Below are 26,527 nucleotides of genomic sequence, written 5' to 3'. Positions count from 1 at the left end.
GGCAACAAAAAAACTGGGGGTGGAGAGATAGGAAAGGGCCAGCTGGAATCCTGAACAGGAGAACTCCATGATGGAATGTTTTGTTGAAAGCTCTACTTGTCCACACTGGCAAGGGGCTGCCAGTGTCTATGTGGTCAAACTTTAAAAAGGTATTCTGCCATATTTGGCCCTCAAAGCCCATCACAACCTGCCCCTACTACACAAGAACACTTTTTGCTGAGCTGCCAGGATCATGGGAGAGGAGGCACCGGGGACTGGCCCTTGTAACCTGAGCTAAATAGTTTATGACAGATATGGGAACATGGGTCGGAGAATGTTAACACAAGTAAAGTAAGCACCCCATTTATATTAGGAAACACTCATCAAATATAGCACATTCACTAGTTGTGGGGGGGGGGAGAGAACAGGCCTCCATCACTACATCAAACTTCCAGACAACGCCTTTTTAATTTAACAGCAATATCTTACTGATCCCTCCAGACCTTCCACTATACCTGCGAGGAAATGCTTAACTTGTGAGTCATTAAACCAGGTAGAAATCGAGCAATACAATTCTACATTAATTTAATACTCTGGGTGGCTGTTACAATCTTCGCCTTTTGCTACTGCAACAGATTCATTTAGTTATAATAGCATACAGGATCTTCGAGAATTTAATAACCAATGCATGGATTTCATGTTCTAATTTTAATAGCCTTATAATATATCCTCCACATTTTGCACTACCAGCTTCCCCCTGGTAACCATTTCTGACTGATGTGCTACTAGCAGTCAGAACTAGTTCTAGTTTCAATAACGTTAATTAGATTACAGTATCAGGAAAAACAAAGACTAGAAAAGTGGACAGGGTTGTGCAGCACGGTGTAGAGTTTTTCTCCTTTATTAAGAGCTAAACAGGAAAAAACAAGCCCAAGATGCACTGTCTTCCAAAGTCTCATTGCAGCAGCTCTTTGGTTTGGATTCCAAAGGTTTGCACAGATATTGACATACAGTGGCACCTCTGGTTACATACTTAATTCGTTCCAGAGGTCCGTTCTTAACCTGAAACCGTTCCTAGCCTGAGGTACCACTTTAGCTAATGGGGCCTCCGCTGCTGCCGTGCCACCGCCACACGATTTCTGTTCTCATCCTGAGGTAAAGTTCTTAACCCGAGGTATTACTACTTCCAGGTTAGCGGAGTCTGTAACCCGAAGTGTTTGTAACCCGAGATACCACTGCAGTTTGTTTTCGCTTCTCCCACCCTACAAAGCTTGCTGAGGACTGAAGGTCAGTGGAGAGGGAGAAATGTATCAATAGTTTTGTTGTATTTCCCTCAATCAATGCTTCTTCTTGCTGAAACATTTCTCTTCCTTGTTTTTATAACATTATTATTATTATTATTATTATTATTATTATTATTATTATTATTTGAAAACTAGGGTCCCTGCAATCCAATTAATGCAGACCCCACTGAAGGTTTTCTGGACTTTTGTTTTAACGCAGTCTTTTCTGTCAGGTTTGTACAAAACCTTAACATCAAACTAGATGTAGTGGGAGCCATGTCATTAGAAACCACCTCAGGGTTTTAAAATGAAATAGCAAGGACTTTCAATGGGGCCACAGCATGATATGGGCCAGGACCTCCCCATCTATGATACCGACGAAAATCGCTCCCCTCCCACCCTGCTATCCTGCTATTAACGTGGTGTTTATATATACTGTGTTTCTCCTTTTTTAAGACACCGTCTTATAACTTTTCCCCCCTCAAAAAAAAACACAGGGTGGCTTACTTTCGGTGGGATGTCTTTTTTTCATTGCCAGTACGGTTTTTACAGCTCAGGGCGCTGCTGGGCTCTCTTGAGTGCTCGGCGCTGCAGCAGCCACCGGTTCTGGGTGGCGGGGTGGCAGACGTCCTTGGCCGAGCCAGGCAAGGAAGAAGCAGTGAGCCCAGCGCTGGCGGCAAGCACGGAAGTGGCAGGGACGGCGGTGGACGAGAAGGCGGAGCACGGGGATGCAGCCAGCAAGGCGGGAGTGTGATCAGCTGTTAAGCAGAGCTCTTGGAGCGCCACTTCACAGCTGATCGCGCTCCTGGATTGCCGGCTGCATGGAGTGACTCTGTGAGTGGAGGTGCCTGTGGGGGTTGGTTTCCACGGCGCGGAAGTATGGCTTATTTTCGGGGTATGTCTTATATTTCTCAAATGCTTAAAAACCCTTCCATGGCTTACTTTATGACTACGTATTTTAAAAAGGGGGAAACAGTGTGTGTGTGTGTGTGTGTATCCCTGCTGTGATTTGTAATTATGTCTTTAGCATCCCATCTAGATCTGCTCTCTTTTTTGTTCTGAGCAACTACACGAAAAGAGGGGGTGAGGACCACTCAGAAAGAGCTGCCAGCTCTTTAAAGATTGGTTTGTTTAAGAATTATAAAGGTGGCTCACTTGTTCCTAAATAGGAACTTGACAAAAACAACCCATTTAAATTACCAAACCTTGGTTGCAGGTGGAGAGGGGCATGATGGGAAATCCCCATTCACTTCAAGATTCGGCTTTTCCATGGAGTGTTGCATCCAGGACAAGGTGGGTCCAGAGAACACCAATCCCTATAAACAACAGCTCTCTCAAAACCAGGGCCAACCTTTGAGTGAGGCAATATGAAGCATTCTCCTTGGGACACCAAAATTCACAGGGGTGGCAGATCTGCACCCCCCCCCCATGGATTGCAGCTGTGGTGGTAGCTTCTGGGTTTTGGTGGAAGCCACCACTGTAGTCACTTCTTTACCACTGTAGGTGCCCCACCCTACCCTGCCAAAGTGAGGAGGTGACAGCAGCTTCCAGAAAGATCTCACAAAGCCCCGGGAAGCTCACATGACCCTCTTGCAAGACCTTGCTGGAATATGGAAGTTGCAGCTGCACAACCCCAGTAAGCGAAGCTGCGTTGGGGACACATACAGGGTGGCACCTTCCTGTTTTACCTCAGGCAGCAAAACGATGCTACTCGGTGGTCTTGGCAATTCAGAGCACAATTCCTTTCCATCCCTTTTTGTTTCAGAGCTCATTTGTTACATTTGGTCTGGCGTTAATGCTAGCCGCAAACTAACCGCCAAGCACAATTCATAAACCCGCCTCAACCATGACTGCATTCTGTAGTTTTACACTGGTGATAAAGCACTGAACTGGTTAGCTCCAAAATGGAAAGTGGAGTGTGAGAGTTATTCTCTCCCCTTAACTCCTAAATAATAGGAGAGTATTAACATCGGCATTAGCCCAGTGCATAAATAGCTCATATGTCTTTTGTAACACAGGATGGAAAGGAGAATTGGCAATATTCCTCAGGGCCGTCTTTAAGCATGTCGGGCGCCCGGGCGCCGTGGTGCGAAGATCGCTCCGGCGCGCCCTCCCATCCCGTTTCTCAACACGGCGCCCCCCTGGCAGCCCTGTGCCACCCAGCCTTGCCTTAGAGCCGGCCCTGATATTCCTTTTGTTGTTGCTGAAGTAGTCTCCTGGGCCTAGAACTAAATAATTCTATCTACCTGGGGACTAGAAGCTGCTGAGGGTCCAGAAGTCAACATAATCTGATTTAGTAAATAAACCAGGCTAACTAAATACTGAGACGTGATTTTAAATGTACTAAAATAGAAGGTGGAAGAGCCAAAAACCAAAGTAAAAAGCTTCGCTCAACCAGGAAGCTCAACAGCAATTAAGAAAGTCCTACAATCACCTGCCGACTAAATAATATTGATGGCTTCAAAACACCTCATCTACCACTAGCCAGGCAGAGCACTGTGAATTTCCAATAGCACTTGCTAGAATGACACACAGCTTTGCCATTCAAGTCTATCCACTATTGATCAGAAGAGACAGGTGTGTTCGCTGAGGAACTGAGCACTGTCTGGACTATATATTTTATAACTGTCAAGTCAGTTCCTCGAACTTTGAAGATTATGGGGTTTTTTCAGTGCCGAACACCTTGCACTTATTTGACAATAAATTATCTCTCTGGCCCAGCTAAAGTGAAGTATCTACAGACAAGGTGATGGGAGTCGTTCCTCCTTCCCCAAAAACATGACAACTATTTCTGAGCTGGTTTGTACATGTGGAGCAGAACTAGACAAGATGCTCAGGAAGGGGCTGCTATTTTTCCCAAGGTCCCCTGTTGAGTTCTCTAAGCCCCACCCCATCCCCAGTTTTAGGCATGTAGCTTGACATTTCCTTACCAGCCACAGCACAATAAATACACATATTGTTATTCTGACAAATCTAACGGTAAAGGTAAATTAAGTCCAGTCGCGGACGACTCTGGGGTTGCAGCACTCATCTCGCTTTACTGGCTGAGGGAGCTGTCGTTTGTTCACATACAGCTTCCAGGTCATGTGGCCAGCATGACTAAGCAGCTTCTGGTGAACCAGAGCAGTGCACGGAAACCCCATCTACCTTCCCGCCGGAGCGGTACCTATTTATCTACTTGCACTTTGATGTGCTTTCGAACTGCTGGGTTGCAGGAGCAGGGACCGAGCAACAGGAGCTCACCCCGTCGCAGGGATTCAAACCGCCAAACTTCTGATCAGCAAGCCCTAGGCTCTGTTGTTTAGACCACAGTGCCACCCGCGTCCCTTAATCTAAGGGTAAAGATAAAAGTAAAGGGCCCCCTGACCGTTAAGTCCATTCGCGGACGACTCTGGGGTTGCGGTGCTCATCTCGCTTTACTGGCCGAGGGAGCCGGCGTACAGCTTCCGGGTCATGTGGCCAGCATGACTAAGCTGCTTCTGGCAAACCAGAGCAGTGCACGGAATTGCCATTTACCTTCCCAGCAGAGTGGTACCTATTTATCTACTTGCACTTTGACGTGCTTTCAAACTGCTAGGCTGGCAAGAGCAGGGACTGAGCAAGAGGAGCTCACCCCGTCGTGGGGATTCGAACTGCCGACCTTCTGATCGCCAAAGTCCTAGGCTCTGTGGTTTAACCCACAGGTAGGATTCACCTAACAGAAATCCTGCAGAAGGCTTTCCACTTGCAGAATGGGGCTTTCCTCCCATCTCACCCAGCACGCTGCCCCCCCCCCATGGGCCTGGGGCAGAGGAACCCCCAGAACAGAGCAAAGGGGGGGTAGGCAGGGGCATTCTTCCAAGTGGCAACCTGATGTGCAGAAATGTGACTTTCCTTCCAGGCACACGACATAGTTTCTACGCTGCAGAAATTCTAGGCATTATCACCTATCACATACTTAACAGTCTGTGAACCGCAAGCAATTTTCTAACTATGGGACCAAGCTGTTTCCCTCTGCACTACTAGAATTTCTTGTAATGATGTAAGTCTTTGCTTAAGGTTAGACAAAAAAAACCCACCCCAAATCTCCTCCTTTTCATGATACTGCTGGCATCTTCAAATGTTCTAGCCTGCGTACGTGCAGCCCGAAAGAATTCATATCCAAGGGAGAAGGGGGGGAGAGGCAGGATAAAATCAGCCCACTAGTGCTCTCATCTGCCATTACCTTCCACTCCCCCCTCCTCAAATATAAAACCATCATGTTGTGTGTGAAATGCGAGAGCCATAGTGGCTAAAACCAAAGCCTTTGAAACCAGACAAAGGTGAGAGAAGCCAAGAGTCCTGTAGGAGCACAACTAAAAGCAAGATTTTAGAAGCCAAGTGATTTTTTTTTTTTGTCTCTGTTACGGGCAGTCTCGTTAATTGTAAACGGAGGTGCTGAGTGAAAATAGGAAAAATGCCAAAATAAGGCATGTGGAAAACAAAGGAGAGTTGTCAGCATGCTTGGAGGAACTCCAAGATTTGAAGAAGTACAAGGAATCTTTTCAAAATACAACCTAAGGGGCAGGTAAAACATCAAAGCAATATGGGATGTGGACCGAGCATGCTCTGTTGCCATAGGGTGTTAAGATTGGTTGAAAAAGAAAACTGGAAAGCCAGAGGGTGGGGAAATGGAATGGAGTGTCCTAGAAAAAGTAGCTGGGTGACTGGTGCTCTGCACCGGCACACTCCTCTTTCTTACATGGTGAAAATGCACTGCAACTTCTCGTCACAGGTCTCACTTGTACAATGTTGTAGGAAAAAACCTGCTCTTTTTCCCTTATGGAGTATCCAAGAGCCTGTACAGAGTCCTTAAGTGGGTTCCCTATCGGTAGGAGAAAATAACAGAGGCCAGCCAGAGAATATTGAGAAGCAAAGCAGCTACTAAGCCTGATCTTTATTAAACTGTTGCAACAGGGTCCTCACTCACTACATGCAGGAGGGAGGAGGGACCCAGATCAATGGTGTGCAAGCCCTTATATAGACTTTTGAAATTGCCCACCCTGTAGCTCAAGACCACCCTCCAAAACATCATACATACATCACAGAAGGGGGGCAGTCTACAGCAGAAATCCTATTTGCCAGGATATCTGTTAATGGTCACTGATTGCTTTACCTGGGCAGCCTGGCCCTTCTTTTGCGGTGGTAAATACTTTAATTCCTGAATCCAGGTCACAGGCTTGCCCTGTTCATACACAAATATGTCCTTAAGACAGCTAAGCAAGAGACAATGGAGAGGCTTTCCTATTGGCTTCCTCCTTGCAGAGAAATATTTGAGGGTCAATTTGGGAGAGTCAAAATGGTTTGGGAGAGTCAAAATGGCTTCAGGATTGCTCTCCTGTACTATTTCAGACACGTGGTTTATATACTTGTGTATGTGTTTGCCTTGTACATTTATGAGCGTTTATTTTATATTTGGGACCTTAGAATTCTTATAACAACAATGTTAAAGGTAAAGGGGCCCCTGACCATCAGGTCCAGTCGTGTCCGACTCTGGGGTTGCGGTGCTCATCTCGCTCTATAAGTCGAGGGAGCCGGCGTTTGTCCGCAGACAGCTTCCGGGTCATGTGGCCAGCATGACAAAGCTGCTTCTGGTGAACCAGAGCAGCGCACGGAAACGCCGTTTACCTTCCCGCCGGAGCGGTCCCTATTTATCTACTTGCACTTTGATGTGCTTTTGAACTTCTGGGTGGGCAGGAGCTGGGACTGAGCAATGGGAGCTCACCCCGTCGTGGGGATTCGAACCACCGACCTTCTGATCAGCAAGCCCTAGACTCTGTGGTTTAACCCACAGCGCCACCTGGGTCCCATAACAACGTTACCACTGGACAAAATTTGCCTTAGACAGTGCTCCCACCAGCACCAGGGGCAGAGACAGTTTGTTCACGTCATAATAGGATGAGAGATGATAGTGCTTGGCAATGCCTATAGTGGGGGGGGGGGTGGAGATGATAGGAAACAAGTCTAAGGGCAAAGGATGTGTGATATTAAGAGGAGAATTATTATTATTCTGTCTTGAATTTATATATTGCCTTATACCCGGAGGTCTCAGGGTGGTTCACAGAATAAAATCAAAATATAAAGCTACAAAATGCATGATCAAAATAAAGACAGCAACCCAATAACCCCCACCCCAAAAATCCACATTTTAAAAGGGCACAGGATCCTCACAACATTTAAAGTAAGACAATTAACAAACCTGGACAGGAGCCACTCGCTGGAAAGACTATGATCTCAGAAATGCCTGCAGCAATATTTATTGGCAACCAAATTGGCCGGGTGCCTTTCTGACACAAAGACGAGAATTAATTGCAAAAGGCCAATGTAATATAGTAAAGAGAAGGTGGAACACAGAACATTGCTGCCATGGGGGTAGCTGGATTCAAGAAAATTTGATGGACTACAAACACCTTTCTTTGTGGCAAGACTAGCTCTTACAGAAGTCAACGTTTTTGTCTAGAGACATTTGATGCAGCTGTTTAAACAGTTTTGGGTTGTATAGGCAATCAAAACTCTTGGTTTATTCATGTTTCAGCCCTTGCATTTACCTTCTGTTTCTAGACAGTAAAGGTTCTTAATTCTTTTTGTGTGCTTGGATGATGTAAAAAATAGTGCCTCAACTTTTGCCAATAAATATATATATGAATCATTTAATAACCTGATTTATGACACCCTAAGGTACCAACTAACTGGCCATACAGAGATAAAGAGTGAGGGAAGGTAGCGACAAAGACTCCCTCAGGAGGCTGTGGACTCTCCTTCCTTCGAGGTTTTTAAGCAGAGGTTGGATGGCCATCTGTCATGGATGCTTTAGCTGAGATTCCTGCATTGTAGGGGGCTAGATTAGATTACCCTCGGGATCCCTTCCAATGCTATGATTCTGATTCTATGACTCTATTAAAGACATAGGCAGTAGAACACAGAAAAAGGTCCCACTGTGCAAAATATTCGAAATTAATTCCATTTCTTTCTAACTTAACGCTCCTATGACATTCTAACTGACTGAGAAATGACTCCTCAAAGCCTCAGTATCTCCTGTCTGCAAATATTAAGTCCCCTAACATGACACGTGCCAAGAATTTCCAGAAAGTGTTCAAGCTTTCTGTTTACAAGCAGAAGAGGAGGCTGTTGCTTTTGATACTTCCGTCTACCGCCACTATCTCAAACTCCAGTCTCTATGTTAAGATACACACTGCCAAAGGTCATGTGCATGAAAGGTGCCCAGTGATTATCCCTTTATCGGTATTGCTTTAAACTCTATATGCTCAAATGATTAAAGTCAAACGCCTGCCTTTAAATGAAAATGAAGAGCAGGCTCATAATCTGTATTCACGACAAGAGTCAGCTTTCAGAAAGGTCTTCTAATTGTTATTCCAATTATATTTTAGAACCGCATGGTCTTTGATACTCTTGCTCTTAGGACTACCGTGTTTCTCCAAAAATAAGACACCGTCTTATATTTATTTTTCCTCAAAAAACAAAACACTATGGCTTATTTTCAGGGGATGTCTTTTTTTAAAATTAAGTATGGTACAGTTTAACCTACAAGGTTAAACTGCCTATCACTATGGCTTATTTTTGAGGTATGGCTTATATTCCTTGAATGCTTAAAAATCTTGATATGGCTTATTTTATGGCTACGTCTTATTTTCGGAGAAACAGGGCATAGCTGCCAAGTACCCCGTTTTCCCCGGGAAACCCCCTGTTTTTACTTACCTTTTCCCGGTGGTCCCCCGTATCACTTCGTCTCCCATTTTTCTCCGTTATTTTCTCCTGCCGGCGGCCATTTTTTTTCCTGATTTGCCCTTCTATGGGCACCAAAAATGGCCGCCGCTGTCTTCAAAAGTCGCATCTACGCATATCCGGAAGTGCATAGACGCGACTTCTGGTGTCGGTGGCGGCCTTTTTTGTGCCCATAGATGGGCAAAGTGGCACCGGAAGGTAAAAATTGTGATGGTGGAATGCAATAAGAACATTGAGAGACTGTGTGCACATGATTTGCCAGCACATTAAAAGAGTTGGGAAGGAGAAAGAATCACCCATCTTATCCCAGGTGGAAACAGAAGTTTCCTTTAATCCGGGGCTCCCCAAACTAAGGCCTAGGGGCCAGATGCAGCCCAATTGCCTTCTAAATCCGGCCCACAGATGGTCCGGGAATCAGCATGTTTTTACATGAGTAGAATGTGATCTTGACTGTTTTCACACACTCACAATACATCCTGTAGAATTCTATCTGTGATATTTTATCTGTACAGTCAGAACGAATTCCAGGAACCAAAAAGTCATGTTGGAAAATATGACTTTTTGAGCTGATGTGCTAAATAGAGGAATGGTAAAATTCTGGTCACATTCAGGTGTGATGTTTTAGAGTAGACGACTGGGTTTAGATTGAACCATATATACAGTACCTGGTAAAACAAACATCTGCATCTAAACACTATCCAGTATACAAAAACATTTTCACAATAGAAAGCACATACAGAAGTAGTACAGAGTAAATCCACACAAAAAGTAGGCTTTTTGTTTGAAGCTATTGTATAATGGCACAGTTCTATAGTAATGTTTAAGTTCTCCTCTACAGCCAATGATAAGGATCTTGGCTCAGATTTCAAAAGGAACTTTGTGGAATAGCTCACAAAACTCTGGAGGCATAGATTAGACAAGCTCGCAAAGCAAAGAAACTTAGAAACAAAGATGAAGAATAATATTCCCTCCCAAGCCCCACCCCAATCCCCAACAATTGCAGAATAGAAATTATATGGATTTTGATCATAACCAGGCACCAGACTGTCTTGAGTGCCAAACCTGGCAATCCAGCTCTCATTTTGGGACATTTCTTATTTTATATCACCTTGCATTTTTATTTTTACCTTCTCCTGTATCAAGCATGTAGCTAAATATACTATGTTATTCAGGGCAATATGCCTTGCACGTTCCATGATGCAGCATGACGACTAAATAGATGGCCCCAAGGGGCACTCCAGCTTTCATAAAGCTACTGTTTCACAACACATGAGTTTTATTATATAAATAAAAAGTCCAGTACTGATTTGAAGATGCAGTTCTCTCTGAATATCTTTAGAAAAAATCCTTTATAAGATCCAATTGTCTTCACCCTTTTTGCCCCAAGCATGTACCAGAATGGAACACAGCTGCTACCGATTAAGGGTCCACCCATTAAGAAATCAAGAATTCCATCCAAAGTCACAAAAAGTAATAGCGGCATATATGAAAGACCTACATTGGCTCCCATTATGTTTCTGAGCACAATTCAAAGTGTTGGTGCCGACCTCTAAAGCCCTAAACTGCCTCAGCCCAGTATACCTGAAGGAGCGTCTCCATCCCCATTGTTCAGCCCGGACACCGAGCTCCAGCTCCGAGGGCCTTCTGGCAGTTCCCTCGCTGTGAGAAGTAAAGTTGCAGGAACCAGGCAGAGGGCCTTCTCGGTAGTAGCACCCGCCCTGTGGAATGTCCTCCCATCAGATGTCAAAGAAATAAACAACTATCTAACTTTTAGAAGACATCTGAAGGCAATCCTGTTTAGGGAAGTTTTTAATGTCTGGTGTTTTATCGTGTTTTTAATATTCTGTTGGGAGCTGTCCAGAGTGGCTGGGGAAACACAGCCAGATGGGTGGGGTATGAATATTATTATTATTATTATTATTATTATTATTATTATTAATGTGTAATCGATGTATTGACCTTCTGCTCTTGATATTGGTTTGTTTGTTGCTTGTATAGCATATTTTGTTTTTTAATGTCTGGTGTTTTGTTGTGTTTTTTTATATGTTGTAAGCCACCCAGGGTGGCAGGGAAAACCCAGCCAGATGGGTGGGATATAAATTAGAAAATAAATAAATAAATAAATAAATAAATAAATAAATAAATAAATAAATAAATAGTAGTAGTTCTAGTACTATTAACCCAACCATGGAAAAATGAAGAGAAATAATGGAAACAGGAGTATGTCTATAGGAACCAGTTATTCCTATGATAAATCACACACAGAAAAGCTATGTGCACAAAGACCCCCTTCATGGCATTAAAGATTGGGGGGACCCACTAAACACTAGAAATTAACAAATGGTAGGATTTCGATTAATTGGGATGTGAAGGGAGAAATGCAAGCTGCAGAGGAATTCCTGGACTAGCCCATGCAAAAACGACCTGGCCAAGCTAAGGCCATTAAGAAACAATACAAGGTCTCTGAGAGCAAAAACCCCACATATATTAACCACCCACACCCTTCCCCCATCTACCTCTTTCCCCCTTTTCTTCCCAATGTCTCAACAAATAAAGCTGATTTGCAAATATGTTACGAGAGACATTGCACATATTTCTGTAAACCAAGAAAATCTTTAATAAAAATAAGAAAGAAAGAAAGAAAAAATTGCCAGGGTAACTGGGTGTGAGGTGACTGGAAGAGAGAGTCTTGAGCAAGGGTTGCTGGGGGAAAGGAGGAGGAAGATGAAAGACTGGGGTCCATATTGGGCGGGCGGGTGGCAGGCTAGCTGTGAGAGATGCCTTGGACTCCAAGGCTACATCGCTGTGGGGTACAAGCCCCCTGCGAAATGACCATACCAATGTGAGGGAATGGCCAGTGGGTGCTGTGCATTTCAGAGAAAGCACTGCAAAAGAAGGGGAGGGCGGTGTGTGTAGGACACAAGAGACTGATAAAGACTCTCTTCATCCAGCTTTCATGCCCTCCTGGGTTCTTTGCCTTTAAAAGCACTTTTGAAAGTGCTGCCCTGCAGAGAGGTAAACAAATGCACTAAAATACACACCAAACAAAGCAATAAATGGGTACCTATACATGTGATGCTGATGCCTAGGCATTTTGCTGTTTCCTAACTTAACAGAGAGGCTGACACCTGCAAATTAGCTGGTAGCAGCACCTGGGAATCTAAAATTGTTTTTTCCCGGTTCTGGGGTTAGGTATATTCTTTCTTCCACAGGGTTATCTGTGCAGTTTTCTCCGGTTTGAGGAACTGCAGAGAACCCATTGACAGCTCGCAAGCCTGCAGACAGGCACATGAACCATAACTGATAAGAGGGAGAAGCAGAAAGAACTTCCAATTAAAATTTGTGTCCTCCTCTGGAAAAGGAGAGCAACAGATGCATATGAGCTTCTGCCGAAAGTCAATAAGGGTTCCACACAAATTAAAAGACATGCGCCAAACAGATGACAAAACATGCCTACACGACACGATGACAAATAAGCAAGAGTGTTTTGTGCTCAGCCACTAAAAACAAAATAGGGACACCCCCCCTACACACAAATGCACACGCACAAACACAAAAGGGACATGAAGTGCAGTTGCAAAATGGTTTGCTCTTCCTACACTGCATGGGGAAAATAAAATATACATTTGTTTCTCTGTATTCACCCTTTCCACCCAAAATGTTTAAAATGGGGAGAAAGATGAAGAAAGAGATGATATTCTCCAATTCTCTCAAAACATTTTGGTTGTAAAATCCCTACTTTAAAATGTAAGTGTACAAACACAGCTTCTTCACAGTAAGAGGTTTATGTTTATATTAAAATCAGTAAGCAATACCTAAAGGCAGTGCTTTTTTTTCTTAAAAAAAATGTTTAGGGGAACTCACATTTTCCTACTCATATTGAAATACTGCACCTCAATGAGGCCAAACTTAGATTCACAAAACTTTTAGGGGTATGTGTACCCCTGCGTCCCCCCAGGAAAAAAAGCACGCCCAAAAGCACTTTTTAATGACATGGGAGAATATAGTTGTTGTTTTCAAACATTGTTGCGATCTGACCCAGGGAAGCAAACAGCATTGCAACAAATGGATTCTCAACCACTGGGAAGGGATGGGAATAAAGGGGCAACGGAGGGCAGGCCAACAGGCTAGATCTAGGAGGAGATATATTAAAAAAATATGAAATGTACCATGCTAGAAATTAAAACTAAGAGAGGGCCCTGGACCTGGAAAGGCTTAAGACTGTCTTGGGCCCAGTCTTATTCAACATCTTTATCAATGACTTGGATGATGGGCTTGAGGGCATCCTGAGCAAGTTTGCAGACGACACCAAATTGGGAGGAGTGGCTAATACCCCAGAGGACAGGATAACACTTCAAAATGACCTTAACAGATTAGACAACTGGGCCAAAGCAAACAAGATGAATTTTAACAAGGAGAAATGTAAAGTACTACACTTGGGGGGGGGAATGAAAATCACAAATACAGGATGGGAGACACCTGGCTTGAGAGCAGTACATGTGAAAAGGATCTAGGAGTCTTGGTAGACCACAAACTTGACATGAGTCAACAGTGTGATGCAGCAGCTAAAAAAGCCAATGCAATTCTGGGCTGCATCAATAGGAGTATAGCATCTAAATCAAGGGAAGTAATAGTACCACTGTTTTCTGCTCTGGTCAGACCTCACCTGGAGTACTGTGTCCAGTTCTGGGCACCACAGTTCAAGAAGGATACAGACAAGCTGGAACGTGTCCAGAAGAGGGCAACCAAAATGGTCAAAGGTCTGGAAACGATGCCTTATGAGGAACGGCTTAGGGAGCTGGGTATGATAGCCATGTTCAAATATATAAAAGGATGTCATGTGGAGGAGGGAGAAAGGTTGTTTTATGCTGCTCCAGAGAAGCGGACACGGAGCAATGGATTCAAACTACAAGAGAGAAGATTCCACCTAAAACATTAAAAAGAACTTCCTGACAGTAAGAGCTGTTCGGCAGTGGAATTTGCTACCAAGGAGTGTGGTGGAGTCTCCTTCTTTGGAGGTCTTTAAGCGGAGGGTTGACAGGCATATGTCAGGAATGCTTTGATGGTGTTTCCTGCTTGGCAGGGGGTTGGACTGGATGGCCCTTGTGGTCTCTTCCAACTCTATGATTCTATGATTCTAAGACACTTTAGACGGTCTGGGAAGTTTAGATTTGCCTCCTAATAGGCACCACACATTTTGAGAGAGGGAACTGCAATGGTGATATGTGTGTTTTTACATACATAGGCTAATTGTACATCAGATATATATGCAATGCTTTCATTCCTGTGGACAAGGCAGCTTGCATGTACCCTTTATTACAGAGACGCCATGCTTGTGTTTTTTCCTCCTTTTTCTACACATTGATTCGAAAGTACTGTGTGATGTTTTTGAGTATTATGGATCTCTTCAATTCAGTTCCTGCTATCAAGGACTGTAACCCAATTCTGCTTTATGGGGAACTTCGCCTGGCATCCCTCTTGCCTCAGGAGCAGGGCTTTTTTCCAGCTGCAACTCACCAGAACTCGGTTCCGGCACCTCTCAGGTGGGTGCCATTGCCATTATAAGAGAACAAGTGAGTTTTGGCACTTCTTTCAGGAGACAATGGATGAGTGCATCTTTGGGGTTTAAGTCAAACCTGTAGAGACCAATACAGAAGAGTAGAGATGTAAAATTTCCAGAAATTTTGAAGCTCAGAAAAAACCCGGATTTTTTTTGGGGGGGGATGCTACATTAGCACTTCTTTCTTCTTTTCCAGATTGAAAGTCATTCTGTTACTTTAGAAACATAAAATATAACCATGGATAATTTTAATGGACATAAAATTATCACAACTAGCATATTAAAAATATAGTGTATCCAAACAGGAACTGAAATTTAACTTGTCATTCATCACTGTTTGCTATGCAACATGCTTACTCCACCTCCCATGTTTTGCCCATGAACCTTACGTATTTCCTCACACTGATGTGTGTGGTCTGTTAATCACTTTAGCTACTACTATGTGCTTAAATTAGCTTATTTCACTTTTTAAAGACTGTTTTACAGCATTTAATGTTTAAAATATTTTCATTTCTTTTTTTTCTTTCACAACACTTCTCTGATTGCCACAACAACACATATACTTGAAGGCCCTTTTTGTTGCTCTGTATTTTCTTCCAGTTCTTTGAGGCCTAGTGAAGAGGAACAGAACCCATGCATACCACACGCATGCAAAAACGAAACTGAAACCTTTTTTTCTTTTCTGGTGACAACAGCACCTCCTAAAAGAAGAAATGTATCTTGTTCTTGTACTGGAGAGTTCAATTTGGAACCTGGGGCTTGCTTTTCCTCATAGAAACTAGAATAATCTGATACCATACATATTTTTTTAAAAAAATGATTTATAAAATATTTGAACCCCTTATCTTAAAACACTGTATTCGTCATGTTAAAATAAAACATTCCATAATCTATTTTTTTTTCAATTTTTCGGGGGAAAACAAAAAAGGCTTCAGGGGAAAAACGGGGGGGAGCTGTTTCCCCCCAATTTTCCCAGGCGTTTTTCGGGCCTTCACATCTCTACAGAAGAGACATGTTTTGTTGCAGCTGTGGCAGATGAATATGCTTGGTGGCACTGAGGCAGCTGCACCGTGCTGTTTCTTCATCTGGAAAAAAAACCACCTTCAACTCATTGGTGGTCATGATATGACACCACAGGGGCTTCTCAGCACCACAAAAGGTCAGCGAGATCAAAGACCTGTCACCCCATAGGCCTATCTTCAGAAATTTTACTCCTTGAGGAGAAATACAAGATGAGATCTCCCCAAACCACAATCAGAAGCCAACTTGACCATCAGTCAAATATTCCTTCAACAATAGCTGTTTCCACTACAGTAGGCTGGCTTAGGTGGCACAGGGCAAGCTGTATGGCAAACACGGTTCGGTCCTCCAGCACTTTTGCAACCATTAGTGACCTCTCCCAGTTTCTGCCACCTGAGGCAGTTGCCTCACTCTGACTAATGGCAGGGGCAGCCCTGTCTAGATTCAGAAAGAGTTATTGGAGAGAAACTTCAATGTTATTGGACAGTGAACTTCTGACACAGGATGCGAGACGGATGCCTCTACAGTGGAACCTCTAGTTGCAAACTTAATTTGTTCTGGAGGTCCGTTCTTGACCTGAAACTGCTCTTTAACTATAGGCCTGCTTTTGCTAATGGGGCCTCTTGCTGCGGCTGCGCCACCAGCACACAATTTCCATTCTCATCCTGGGGCAAAGTTCTCAACTCGAGGTAACTCTTCCAGGTTAGCGGAGTTTGTGACCCGAAGCGTTTGTAACCTGAGGTGTTTGTAACTCGAGGTACCACTGTACTTTTAATGTGTGAAACAGTTCCAGGGAATCCTTAAATTAAGGTGATAAGCATCCTTTTTATTTCATGCTTTCATTTCATGAAAAGGATGTTTAAAATAACCTTTGTAAAAAAATAAAAAACAAACAAACCCATAAGCTCTCCTTTTGGGAATTATAGGGTCAGAACTACCTAAAATGTATAGAAACCTATTCATGTATGCTACTACAGCGGCAAGAAAGTTTCTCGCCCCACAATGGAAAGAAGCAGAAGTCCCAGCATAGGAAGAATGGATACAAAAACTTGTGTCATATGCAGAAATGGTGAAACTTACCAGAAGAGTAAGAAATAAAAATTAAATAATAATAATAATAAAAGAATGGAAACGGTTTATTGAATATTTACAGATAAATTATAGACAGATAAAAACACTGGTAGAATTATTGTAATAACCTGCAGTTTCATAGGAGTATATATTTATAGAAGATGAATAAATGAGCAAATTAAGTTAATCTGGATATGCAGAAGGTATTAAAAATAAATTTAAGGAACTGCAGAAAGAGGGGGAAGGGAGTCAAGTTTTGAAATGTGAAAACGATTCTAAAATGAGTGAAATGTATAAAATGAGTGAAATGTATACACTTGAAAAGTACAAAATAAAAATACATAAACTGAAAACAGAAGAAAATTAAGGTGATAAGCTTCAATAGATTCATGGAACATTCTCAGAGGTCCTAGAACAAGCAGGTAATAATAATAATAATAATAATAATAATAATAATAATAATAATAATAATAATAATAATTTATTATTTATACCCCACCCATCTGGCCGGGTCTCCCCAGCCACTCTGGGCGGCTTCCAACAGAAGAATAAAACACAATAATCTATTAAACATTAAAAGCCTCCCTGAACAGGGCTGCCTTCAGATGTCTTCTAAAAGTCTGGTAGTTGTTTTCCTTTTTGACATCTGTTGGGAGGGCGTTCCACAGGGCAGGCGCTACCACCGAGAAGGCCCTCTGCCTAGTTCCCTGCAACTTGGCTTCTCGCAACGAGGGAACCACCAGAAGGCCCTCGGTACTGGACCTCAGTGTCTGGGCAGAATGATGGGGGTGGAGACGCTCCTTCAGGTATACTGGACCGAGGCCATTTAGGGCTTTAAAGGTCAGCACCAACACTTTGAATTGTGCTCGGAAACGTACTGGGAGCCAATCAAGACCGGTATTTACAAATACAAAGCATGAACAGCAGCTTTTGTGACCAGCAATGCAGGCAAGGGATTATGATGTGCAAAAACAGGAGTACTTACTAAGCATCATGAACAGAGTCGTCAAGAAGAGAGGACAACTGTTTCACCGATGCAAACCTAATCCTCCAAATCAGTAACAGCAGAAGCATCCTGCGCAGAAATGGGCGGGGAGACTACAAAAGGGCAGATAGTCGGTAATTAATTTTGCATTATGGCTAACTGGAAGATAATTTGAGCTGCCTATTATTATGTTCCTCTCTAAATGGTATTTGACCTTGCATTTCACTCATGTTAATTCTTAACTCAGAGAATCGCGGTAGAAGAGAAAAGGGAAACGGATTTTAGACCAAACGAAAGCTACAAGTTGTCCTAGAAAATGCAAAAATAGCAAGCAGACCCAAGAAAGACAATCCTGCTGGAGGGGCTGGGGTGGAGAGAAAACACCTCCTGCATATTTCCCAGCTTAAAGACAGCGTTTATAATTCTCAGTAATAAATGCTAATTCTTTATGGAGTCACTTTGACACAACACAAAGGCTTGCAAGGCAGCAAAGCAACTTTCTCGAAGTCAATCTCTCCTTGAAATCAAAAGTGACTTCCCCCCCCCCAAGGTTCCAATTCAAAACGTCTGTGTCTCTAGAAAATTTCCTTGCAATAAAGCTTAAAAAGAGGGATTCTTCAGTTCATTGTCCTTTATATATAAACAAGCTTGTTCAGCAGCAAGAGCTCCCAACTGAGGTTTTTGCACGAGGGGAGGTGGCCTTGAAAATCCCATTTTGGGGGTGGGGGGAGATGAAAATAACTGCCTCTAATTCTTTATCTTAAATCCCTTTACAATTGGAGAAAAGAAAGAAGCCAAAGTTAAACAAATGCAGGCGGGGGGGGGGGGGGAGAATTATGTTTGAATTTCACTCAGCTCATACACAAAGGCCTAAATCAAATAAGAGGCGGGTGATATGCCAAAAAGCAAACAAAACAGCGATAAACAGAAGTCTCATAAGATTCTCAGAGTCTTCTGCAAAAATTGAGACTTCTTAGGATTAAGTCAATGTGACTAAACTCGCTTAAATCCATGGGGTGCAGCTCAAGTTGCTTGCATGCCCAGGCTCAGCACACACACTTTCTCTAAGCAGATATGAATGATGGACACAACAAATTAGATGGGATCAAATAAGGCCACAACTTTATTGACGTAGGCACTGGGCAACCATTAACTTCTGGCCCGCCTGCCGGAAGTGATGCCAAGGGTCAATCCACCAGCAGGGGATTCCTGTTATGTATTCAGTGGTCTGCATTTGCCTGAGCTTGAGTCTGGACAAAGGATTCTGAGCCCCTGTGTTCTGATTCGATACATGATATCCAATCACAGAACAATTCAAGATTTGGGCCTCTGCCATTGGCCCTTAAACTCTTGAGTCATGATTCGCAGCTTGGAAGTTTAGACAGCCAATCACCTTGGGAGTGGGAGTGGCCCAGGCCTTAAGAAATGTATATAAGCAGTTGCTTCGTCCCTGTTGTCCAGTTCTGTTAGCTCAATAAAGGTTCTTGCTGTTATCACTGTTAGGTTTCTATTCCTCTCACTGTGTAGGTCACATGCTTGTGTTATGCATTCCAGCAAAGATTGTTGGAATCACGGGAACGAATGTTTGCTGTACTGTATTCTGTTTATGTTGGTCCCCCCCCCCCGGACTTCTCTCAGCGAGAGGAGTTTTCTTTTGTTCTGCCTTACGCTTAATAAAGTAGCTTGTAGTACACAACCTCAGCCTGGCTCCGCCTGCGTTTTATCTATGCTGGATTCTGAATATGTACTCAGTGTCTCCAAGACATGGGTCGTAATAAATCGTCGGGAAAGGGCTGTCGGGACTCTCTAGAGCTGCACGTTGAATGCTGATCGGAGAGACGGGCTGGATTTGTTCCTGCATTATGCCTGGGGATCGTTCTTGCCCCCAGCTGACCCGACAATCACTGTGTTTTGCCTCGTGGGAACCAACCTAAACTTCAATTTCTGCCTTACATCAAATAGGGCAGGCATAGGCAACCTTGGCTCTCCAGATGTTTTGGAACTGCAACTCCCATCGTCCCTAGCTAACAGGGCCAGTGGTCAGGGATCATTGGAGTTGTAGTTCCAAAACATCTAGAGAGCCAAGGTTGCCTATGCCTGAAATAGGGGGACCCCTGCAGGGATCACAGCCTTGGAGGAGTGCTCCTCCCAGATCCCTTTAACGGGATACCCTACCTTTGGAGGGGCAGGCAGAGACGACAACCTCCCCTCCACCCAAACCTGAGGTATACCCAATGCCTAAACTGCCACTTGAGCGTAACTATGCTTGCCACCAAACCTGCCACACCTGCAGCCAGGATTTTAGGCCTTCAACCAAATCCATTAACCAAATTTTATTTCTTTCTGCTGGTCCATCCAGCTCAGTGTTCTCTTACATGGCAGGGACTCTTTGGGGGTTCCAGACAAGGATGCTTTCTGAGAGATTGAAAATGGGACTTTCAGGATGCAAAACACGGCTACGGCTCTTTGTTTCTCTGCTAACAGGCTCCATTCTTTCCTGTTGTTGGGTAGGGGAACAAAGCACGTCAATAAATCTGTAATCTACTGCTGCAATTTGATTAAGGAAGTTAAACAGTGGCAAGCAAAAAGATGTGAAATGACTGCCTGGTGCAAAATTTCCACAGGCAGCTGCCTTGAAAGTGGATTGGAAATTCGTCGCAGCCTACAAGTGCCCCAGCCTTTCCACTGACAGAGCGCAGACACTTCCACCGGGTTTGAATTCAAGAATCCTTGAATATCCACAAAAGCTGTTTCCGGTTCCCTTATTATACCATTCTCATGACACAGGCTTCCTTGCTGAACTGCTCATTTAACAATTTTACAATCTTGTGCATCTCATCTCAGCCTCTGTCGGATACAACACATCAAACACACTCCTCCTATTTAACTGTTTCTTTCCTCCCCAGGATGCCCTCTTAAACCTGGAGCTTGAAAAATGCAAGATCTTCTTTCCTAAACTTCATAGTCATTCAACACACTCGTTTCTGCCTGGTATAGTGGGTTTTGCTTGCAGTTATGAAACTGCATTATCCAACCTCGATTCTGCTGGATTACAATTCCCATAATCCCTGACCCCCGGATGGGGGTTGAACTCCAACTACAATTGGGGACACAAGACCGAAGAAGCCTGCAGGCTGCCCTCAGTAATGCCAACATGATACGTATTATTAGTGGAAAACATCACTTTGACATGAACTACAATAATGTTGGGTGGGTTTTGTTTTTTTTTCATCCTGAAAGCCAAAAGCTTTTTTCTTTTCCCTATTCTCTCTTTCTTTTTTTAATATGATGGATGATGTTCTTACAACAAACATATTGACTGCCCAAAGCTACCAAGCAAATGGTTATTCCCCAGGTTTGATTTAATAACAAAAGGGGTTGTTCAGGGTATAATCTCATTTAATAAATGCAATTTATTATTTAATTTCAACTCTTTAATATTGTGATTTTTATTAAACCTCGAAGGCACACACAACTGTTTCTCAAAAGCTTTTTTTTTAACCCTTATACTAGGAGGCTACCAGTGGGAGGGAGGTATTTTGAAACACAACTGCAATGCATCTAATATCAGGTTACAATACAGTTTGCAAAGTACAAATGCCGCGGGCTGGTTGCCTGAACCCCATAATTGTTGTATCCAAGAAGAAGGGAAAGGTTTAAGGCACATGTTACAATGATGTTTAACAAGATTCTTCACAATTGCGGTGGGAGGAAAAATTCTTTAAAAAAAATAATGTACAAGACACACACTCATGATTCCATTAAATCTCTCTGTTGTATTGTAACATTGGTCCAGGGAAAACATTATAGAGTTCCTGTCTATATGCACACCCTGGAGATTTTCACTATTCTCACAGTGGCCACCTAGATGCGTGTAGGAAACCCACAAGCAGGATTCAAGCACAAGAGAGATCTTTCCTCCTGCAACTGGTATTCAGAAGCCATCTGTATCTGGATACAGTGGTACCACAGTATGCGAGCGTAATTGGTTTTGGAAGACCGTTCGAGTTCTGAAACGTTCAAAAACCGAAAACTCAATAACCAACAGCCAGGCCTCAGTGGAAGCTGTGTGGCATGTTCGCCTTCCGAGGCGTGTTCGAAAACCGAAGCATTTACTTCCGGGCTTACAGCATTCAAAAACCAAATGTTCGTCAACCGAGATGTTTGAAAACCAAGGTACCACTGTACTTTACCTGAGCTTCCTGCATTGCTGGGGATTGGACTAGATGACCCTCGGGGTCCCTTCCAACTTTACTATTCTATGATTCTACACAAATATCTACCTGTTTCATAAGTTCATTAATAGCAATGAATGTCTGCCAACTGTAAGTACCGTATATTAAGCAAGTTTGGCAGGTTCAATGTTTTTAGCTCCGTTTACTAAATATAAGTAAAATAAACATGCTGAATTGGAACACTAGGGCACCAGAAAATTTCCCAATGGAAATTGTCCTATGCAAAAAAATTTGAAATTTTCTAGATATGCCACATTGCTGAGAAAACATACAAGCAAAGCATACTAGAGGAAAATATACTTTTCCAAGCAGATAGGAGAGCTCCTACATGGTCTACTACCAGGCATCCCCAAACTGCGGCCCTCCAGATGTTTTGGCCTACAACTCCCATGATCCCTAGCTAACAGGACCAGTGGTCAGGGATGATGGGAATTGTAGCCCAAAACATCTGGAGGGCCGAAGTTTAGGGATGCCTGGTCTACTACTGTAATGGTTGGCCCCAAGCAAGTATTTTAAAGACTATTGTGATCTTATTTGTGTACCCACTCACCCCTTCCTTCTTTTCCTGTGAATAGAAAAGGCGATGCTATAGAAAACAGAACAATTAATTCTTCCTATACAAGCAGGTGTTAGTTTTGAACCTCTAAGGCTGCATTTAATTGGCTCTCAACTTCAGAAAATACAAACATGTCGTTATGAGTTTGTGGGTGCCATACCAGTTTGTGTTGGGAGGGGGAAGAAGCAGGCTGTATACAAGACCTTTCAAATTCCTGGATCCAGCAGGATTCTAGTGAGGGAATAGCCAAGCAAGCCCGAGTGATGGGCCATTAAGCGAACAAAAGGAACAGTGATGGACTAATAAGAAAACAAAGGAGTGGCTCAGTGCCAGAGGACAAATGGGTGGGTCTCCTGCCCTGGTTAGTAAGACAAAAGATAAGAGCTGAAAATAGTCTGCGGTTATATGAGCTAGAAGCAGAATGCAAGAAGTTTCAGGCTGGAAAAGGTGGAGAGAATGTCATGGCTGATTTGTGCTTGAACCCAAGAATGTGGGCTAGGGGAGAAAAAAGACCCTTGGGGTGTTAATGCTGTGACCGCTTCCATCATAAGCTCAGTTGTATATATGAGTAAATAGGTAAAATGGAAGCAGGTGGCGCTGTGGTCTAAACCAGAGCCTCTTGGGCTTGCCGATCAGAAGGTCAGCCGTTCAAATCTGCGCAACGAGATGAGCTCCTTTTGCTCTATCCCAGCTTCTGCCAACCTAGCAGTTTGAAAACATGCCAGTGCAAGTAGATAAATAGGTACCATTGTGGCAGGAAGGTAAATGGCATTTCCATGCACTCTGGCACTCGTCACAGTCCTCTGCATTCCACTAGCGGTTTAGTCATGCTGGCCACATGACCCAGAAAGATATCTGTGGACAAACGCCAGCTCCCTTGGCCCAAAAAGCAAGATGAGTGGTGTACCCCATAGTCACCTTTGACTAGACTTAACTGTCCAGGGGTCCTTGGGACCCCTGACCATTAGGTCCAGTCATGAACGAATCGGGGGTTGCGGCGCACATCTTGCTTTACTGGCCGAGGGAGCCGGCATACAGTTTTCGGGTCATGTGGCCAGCATGACTAAGCCGCTTCTGGCCAAGCAGAGCAGCACATGGAAACACTGTTTACCTTCCCGCCGGAGTGGTACCTATTTATCTACTTGCACTTTGACATGCTTTCGAACTGCTAGGTTTGCAGGAGCAGGGAGCGAACAATGGGAGCTCACCCCACCACAGGGATTCAAACCGCCGAGCTTCTGATCGGCAAGCCCTAGGCTCTGTGGTTTAACCCACAGTGCCACCCGCGTCCCAACCCAGGGGTCCTTTACCTATGTGTAAATAAACCATATATCCTAAAGACACTACAGTCTCTGCTGTGCCTCATTCCCAAAAGGAAACATGAACCATAGTTAAGCTCCAGAACCCCTGGAATCTCTCACCTTTCGGAGATTGGAGTGGAGTACAACAGTATATTATTTTACTCAAGGCATTCTGGTCAAACCCTTCCTTTGATCTGAAAAAGATTTCAAACTAAGCAATTCCACAAGGCTTGTTCCAATCTGCCTTGGGCCAATTATGCTTGTTGCTCAGACTCCAACGATCTCTGCTGTCTTTGGTTTGGTGGTCATTGCTGAGGACTTATCTCCTGAAGTGGTTCTCAACTTGAATTACAAGGAGTAGGGAAAATGAATTAAGGAATAACACCCACCCTTTTACCACTGATGCGTAAGCAGCTCTCTCCAACTTCACATCTTAACCCTTCACTTCTTAGACAAAAAATAATAAAGAGCTTTGGGTTGGGGGAAGGGGAGTCCACAAACTTAATGTTATCCAATAACCATGGTTGAGAGACTAAGAACACACCTTGTGGTTGTGAGCTGTTCTTCTCTTTGGGAGTGTGAATTCCTCATTCCTTCCATTTCGACAATTTAAGAACGAGATACGCTGCACCTTTTCCAACACTTCCCCTACCGTGTTTCTCATATTATAAGACATGTCTTATATTTATTTTTTCCTCAAAAAAACACACTATGGCTTATTTTCAGGGGATGTCTTATATTTTTCCTCCTCCTCCTCCTGCCATGGCCGGTATTGCTGCTGTGCCTATCACTATGTCTTATTTTCGGGGTATGGCTTATATTCCTTGAATGCTTAAAAATCCTGCTATGGCTTATTTTATGGGTATGTCTTAAAATATGAGAAACAGGGTACCTTTTCATATTTGGTGGACTTTTGCTAACCAACAACTTACCACTGCTGTGATAGGAGCAGCCAAAACAAGTTGTTTATCGAAATTGCGGAACTGGAACAGCTTTGGAGAATTTAAGCAGAACAATCGCAGCCCCTATTTTTGCACAACAAGGAAGCTGCAATCCCCGTAACACTAGAGAAACGCTTTTCATTGAACTAAACATGAGAAGCGTTCTTTGCAGTAGCTCAGATGGACTGCTTGAGGCATGTCCTCTTTGAAAGGGCTTAAGAGAATACCTTTCAGCTGTATTATCCACCGTGGAACCCAACCGTCCCATGTTCATTTCAAAAACAAACCACTGTGGTTGTGGACAAAGGCGGAAATAAGGGATCTTCTAATAATATACCTCCTCCCTAAGAGCGCCTTTGAAAATGCCACATGAGCCATACTATTAATTGGCCGGGTGTTCTTAGCAATGAAGAGAGCACTATAATGGAGAAGGCTGGCTGTGTGTCAGGGCACCTTGGGTTAGAAAAATAGATTGCTCGTTGTTCCTGAGCACTTTGAGTGTGGTAGATAATAGAGGGAGAAGACTGCAGCTAGAATCCAAGAGAACGCCTCTCCCTTGATTTCCACAGCCATTCGCTCAAGATGAATGGGGTTAGGACCGGTACCTAAGCCTCCCTAGGTACTAGCCTCCCCTCCTCCCAGTCCAATTCCTACAGGCACCCCATCCCTGGTCAAAAGGATTCTGAATATGTTTAAGCAGTTTACAACTTAAAGCATTCAGATATATGCTCAATTATTACTGCCTTGGTACATACAGCGCTTTCAAGTACTCGGCTCGTCTACTGAGAAACCTGATTATCTCTCTGTCATCATTGGTCCCCTGCTGCCTCACATCTGAAATGCCGATTGAGGTCTATCTACTCATTAACAGTAACAAAATTATCCTAATGCAGAGCATTATTCATTTGGAGTAAGCAAATTTCTTCGGCAGCTAAAAAGCAGAATTTCCACCAGATGCCTTCTTCTGAAATTCGGGAGACCCGACTCATTAAATCATCACAGCACTTCAAAATGAAATTAACCCTTAAAGAAGATGGGAGGCAGGTGCTGTCAGGGACAGGCAATAGTCCGGAAAGTGTTCCTAGGAGACAAGGGGCGGGAGCATGATCTAGGTCGGAGAAGGGCACAGTGATTTGTGGGATTCTGTGTCACTTATGAGCAGGGCCGGATGAGGCCCTAACCTACTGAAGGTAATGGGGCCCTTTATATGTCCATCTGTCCTTTGTCAACAACAAATTGTTGCTGTTCTTTTTTGTTGAATATACCGGTATGCGATATGGTAATTTATCTAGCTAACAGGTATCTAAAGCCATTTGCACATGCAGAATGTAGGCACCCTATATACAGAAATGAGCAAACAGTGATATTTTAGGGAGCAGGCTAGCAGGCGGGGCCCATTACTTACATCATAGGAGCCTACACAACACAAAACACTTGCTGTATGTAGGTTTTATTTGTTTTTTTTTATCTTATATTTTGGAAATGTACATCCAGGTTTTTTTTCCTTTACTTTTTTTGGGGGGGGGCAAGAAAGTGAGGCCCTAGGATATACCATACTTTGTTTAGCTTATACGTAAATCCGGCATTGCTCATGAGGCAGGGGGAAGAGGAAGGGGCTGGATGGGAGAAGAGGTGGCAGGGGAGATTCGCAGAAAGGCACAGAGGGGAAAGAGACTGTGCCCAGAGAGAATCTCCCCCATCTCCTCCCCGACTGTCTCCAAGGAAAAGAAGGGGCTTAAAGTAAAAGGAGACTTCACTGGCTGCTTGCAAACGCCACGTCAGAAGAGGGGGTTTAAATGTGCTGATGGCAGTGGATCTGCCCTGTTCCTCAACTG

General features: G+C 43.6%; 1 protein-coding gene and 1 long non-coding RNA gene across 11 annotated transcripts in view; one reads left to right on the top strand and one right to left on the bottom strand.

The window, feature by feature from the left end:
- The window catches only part of CADPS2 (calcium dependent secretion activator 2), a 315,214-nt gene that overhangs the window by 260,840 nt on the left and 27,847 nt on the right, over positions 1 to 26,527 (bottom strand). The gene's annotated exons all lie outside the window — the stretch shown is intronic.
- LOC148684550 (uncharacterized) lies at positions 475 to 20,695 on the top strand. 2 transcript variants are annotated; one of them, XR_015951777.1, is made up of 4 exons: positions 475 to 515; positions 1,170 to 1,266; positions 2,479 to 2,555; positions 20,566 to 20,695. It is a non-coding gene; the product is annotated as an uncharacterized LOC148684550 (long non-coding RNA). The 2 variants fall into 2 exon arrangements; XR_015951778.1 differs by having other exon boundaries at positions 475 to 532.

This window comes from Zootoca vivipara, chromosome 9 (genome assembly GCF_965207765.1).
Source record: "Zootoca vivipara chromosome 9, rZooViv2.hap1.1, whole genome shotgun sequence".
Classification (NCBI taxonomy): domain Eukaryota; kingdom Metazoa; phylum Chordata; class Lepidosauria; order Squamata; family Lacertidae; genus Zootoca; species Zootoca vivipara.
This window is presented reverse-complemented; position numbering and strand designations above follow the sequence as displayed.